The sequence below is a fragment of the Arachis ipaensis genome, chromosome B1 (assembly GCF_059453495.1).
Source record: "Arachis ipaensis isolate K30076 ecotype BB chromosome B1, ASM5945349v1, whole genome shotgun sequence".
NCBI lineage: Eukaryota > Viridiplantae > Streptophyta > Magnoliopsida > Fabales > Fabaceae > Arachis > Arachis ipaensis.
This window is the reverse complement of record NC_142436.1, coordinates 16,152,913-16,157,307: the sequence shown is the minus strand read 5'-3', so window position 1 is coordinate 16,157,307 and position 4,395 is coordinate 16,152,913.

Sequence of the window (4,395 nt, the reverse complement as noted above, 5' to 3'; positions counted from 1 at the left end):
GGTCGCGTCAGTCATGCGACCGCGTCATGTGTATTCTGCTTGAGGCGCGCGGTCGCGTCAGTCATGCGGCCGCGTCGCTGCTGATTCGTGCTTGGCACGCGATCGCGTCATCCATGCGATCGCGTGGATACCAGTTTCCTTAAAGCTCCGTTTTGCTTCTTCCTTCCATTCTAGTATGTTTCCTTTTTCATCCTTTAAGTCATTCTGCCTTTAGAAAATCTGAAACTACTCAATACACTAATCACGGCATCGAATGGAAATAAAGGTAATTAAAATAATTAATTTTTAAAGCTTAGAAAACATGTTTTTCATTATATGACATAATGAGGAAGGGAAAGTAAAACTATGCAATTAATGTGAATAAGTAGGTGAAGAGGTGAATAAATCACTCTAATTAAGCACAAAAGAACTCATGAAATATGGGTTTATCAGTACGCACAAGTGGAGAAACTCACAAGGATGCGCATGCATGTGACAGAATGCGTATGCACAACAAGAGGAGCGTTAATGGCAACGTTAGTGTGTTAACGTAGTAGCAAGGCCAGAATGGGTTTGAAGGCTAGCGTTAGTGGCAGCGTTAGCATACTAACGCCAGCTCCAGGGGGCACTCATGCAAGTATAACGGCGTTAATGAGCCAACGTTACTCCATCAACGCCAGCGTTAATGTCAGAAAGGGCTTGAATAACTCCTAACTTGCTTCAACTAAGGCCAAGGGCCCACATCCAAGTACTTGAAGAGTCATTTGAAGATCACAAAAGTAGTATATATAGGAAGAGTTTTGAACTTAGAAAGGGGATTTCAGACTCTTACACAAGAGGATCCGAATTAGAAAACTCTGAATCATTTTCTTTCTTCTTTGTACTTAGTTACTTTTCATGTACTTTCTTTTTCTTTCTAAGTTTTCCAGAGAAATGATGAACTAAACCCCACATCATTAGGGGGAGGAGCTCTATTATAATTCAAATGAATGAATAAAATTCTTCTTCTTCTCAATCTGCTTGTTGTAGCTAAGGAAAAACTCCTGTGCTTAATAGATCTATTAACTACCAGAAGGGGTTTAAATCCACTTGAATTTCTATGTAAACCTTGGAAAAGGGATCATAGAATTTAATTTGAAGCTCTTTCCCTCACAACTCTTTTGATCAATAAATTCCTAGTTTGAATTGAGATCCTGAGAGCTTGTGATTGAGAATGAAGTTGAGACCCATTGATTCATGAAGGATTATAATATCTCCAATCCCTAATGAATCTCACCTATTGTTATTCTTCATTTCAATTGCTTTAAGTTTCTTGTTATCTTTGATTCCCAGTGCCCAAAACCCATTTACAATTCATGCAATTTACTCTTTCTTGCCATTTACATTCTTGCTTTTACTTCCTTGCTCATTAAGTTTCAGTTCTTTAATTTCTTATCATCTAAGTTTCCGTCATTTACCTTTCACAATTTACTTTCAGCACTTTATTTTTCAGTAATTTACATTCAGTATATTTACTTTCCTTGTTAATTATAATTCTGATAATCTAATTACACAAATTCACCAAATATTTGCTTGACTAGATAAATCACCTAGCTAAAGTTGCTTAATCCATCAATCCCTGTGGGATCGACCTCACTCAACAGTGAGTTATTACTTGGCGATTCTGTACACTTGCCAAAGAAATTTATGTTGTGCAAATTTTCAGTCATCAGTAGTCTAAATCAATAAGCCTATAATTGTTAATCCAATCTGCAAAAGTTGCACAAGCTTTTTTATTAATAGTCACCCCACTATTTTTTTTCTAAAGCATCCTTAATTTCATTAAAATCGTCGGTTATCATCCAAGCTTCATTAATGTTGGCCACTAGTGATAATTCAAAAAATTTGAATCATCTCAGACCGATAAGTTGTTACAATTTCATTTATAAGATAATATCTAGACTTTTAGTAATCAGGCTGAAAAGGATTTTGGATATTATTGTGTCTTCAATTCAAAGTGCTTTTGTGGGAGGGAGAATGATACAGGATAATATCGTTATTGTCCAGGAAGCATTTCATGAAATTGGAAAGAAAGGAAGAGAGAGGATGGAGGATTTAGCAATAAAATTGGATATGAATAAAGCATATGATAGGCTTGAATGTGACTTTTTGGAAGAGGTATTAAAGGCCTTTGGATTTTGTCAAAAATGCATGAAGATGATGATGATTTGTGTTATAGGAGCAAATTATAAGTTTAAAGTGAATGGAAAACTAATAATAAAAATCAAACCACAAAGGAGTTTAAGACATGGGAATCCGCTTTCACCTTATTTGTTCATTATTTTGGCTGAAGTATTTACCATCTTGATAAATAAAGCAGAGAGATAAGGGAATATTACTGGTATGAAATTAGCTCCAAATGCTCCGAATTTAGTTCATCTTTTGTTTGCTGATGATTGTATCATTTTCTCGAAAGCCAGAGAAGAATATATATATCAACTTATTCAAATCTTAAATATTTACACGGAAGTCTCCAGTCAAAGAATAAATTTGGATAAATCCGGAATAATATTTGGGGATCAAGTTTCTATAAATACAAAAGTACAAATTGAAGAAATTTTTAGAATATCTACTTGGGATAATCCAGGAAAGTGTTTGGACCTGCTTGTGAAATGGGAAAGATCTAAGATGAAAGCACTAGAATGGATAGAGGATAAGGTTAATAAGAAAATTATGGGATGAAAAGAGAAACTCCATAATCAAACTGGGAAAAGAATCCTAATTAAAGCAGTGATCCAGGCTATACCTTCATATGTCATGAATGTGGTGAAGTTGCCAAAGAGTTTTTGCAAGAGATTAAAAGGAAAAGTAGAAAAATTTTGGTGGATAGGATCAGGAAAGGAGAGAGGAACACATTGGATAAATTGGAAAAGAATAACTAGTAGTAAGAAGGATGGAGGGTTGGAATTCAAAAAATTAGAGAATCAAATTATGACATATTTGGCTAAGCAAGCACGGAGACTTGTAAAGAATCCTGAGATAATATGGGTAAAAATTTTAAAAGAAATTTATTTTTTGAATGAAAATTTTTGGGAGGCAAAGCCAAAAAATGGAGACTCTTGGGTTTGAAAAACTTTAGTGGAAGGGAAAGACTTTATTAGAAGGAATGAAAGATGGAGCATTGGAGATGGAAGTAATATTGATATATGGAAAGACAATTAGATTATTGAAGGCGGGAATTTAAAGAAATACCAGGACAATAGGATATCAATGGTTAAAGACTTATTGGTGGAAAGGAGAAGATGGAATGAAGAGTTATTACGGCATGTGTTTCACCCTAATATAAAGGAAAAGATCCTAAGCACACCTATAAGTCTCATCAATAAAGAAGACTGCTTCTTCTGGCCATACAGATTAGATAAAAATTATACTATAAAATCAGGATACTACATTGCTAAATATAAAGAGAGAGTTGGTGAGGATAATTAGACATCTTTTAGTGATAATATAAAGAAATTTTTGAGTGAGATATGGAAGATGCACATACCAAATAAAATAAAACTCTTTTTGTAGAAAGCCTCACACAATATTATTGCAGTTAATAATAATCTTTGAAAAAGGAAAATTACTAACAGTCCAATATGCAGGATATGCAGGGACGGCGAAGAATCAGTGGAGCATGCTATCCTATTATGTCCATGGACAAGACCTACTTGGTTTGGAGCACAAATTCAGGCAAAATCGACGGATAATTCAATTCGAACATTTATTCAATCGTTGCTGGAAACAATCAACAAAATAAAATAGGAAGGCCGAGAAATGCAGGAACAACAAATAGGAAGTTTAGGATTCATGTGCTGGACTATTTGAAAACAAAGGGATAATCATATTTTTCAAGGAAAAGAAATGAATCCAGATAGAACAATTCAAGCAGCAAAGATAATGCAAACAGAATTTTTATCGGCAATTGAACATGTAAAAGTAAAACACAAAGGAGCAAAAAATAGGAGGATGAGAAATGTTATCTGGAGGGCTCCACCAAGAGATTGGTTGAAAATCAATGTGGATGCAAGCTTTAGAAAATCTAACAGGAAGGGAGCAACTGAAATGGTTCTTAGAGATTGGCAAGAAAAATTTATCACAGGATCAACAACAGAAATCAGGGCTTTCTCCAGTCTTGAAGCTGAAGCATTATCACTCAGGGAAGTATTGATAATGACAAAAAAATCTGTAGTTGGAGAAAGTTTTAATAGAGTCAGATAATTTACAATTGATACAATCAATAAAATCAGGATCTCAAATAGGCAAAATACTAGCTTATTTGAAGAACATAGCACATCTTTTGAAAGATTTACCAGATGCTAGGATAACCTGAACTCCAAGGGAGGAAAATCATTTAACTCATCTCATAGCAACACAAAGAGCAACAAGTACACT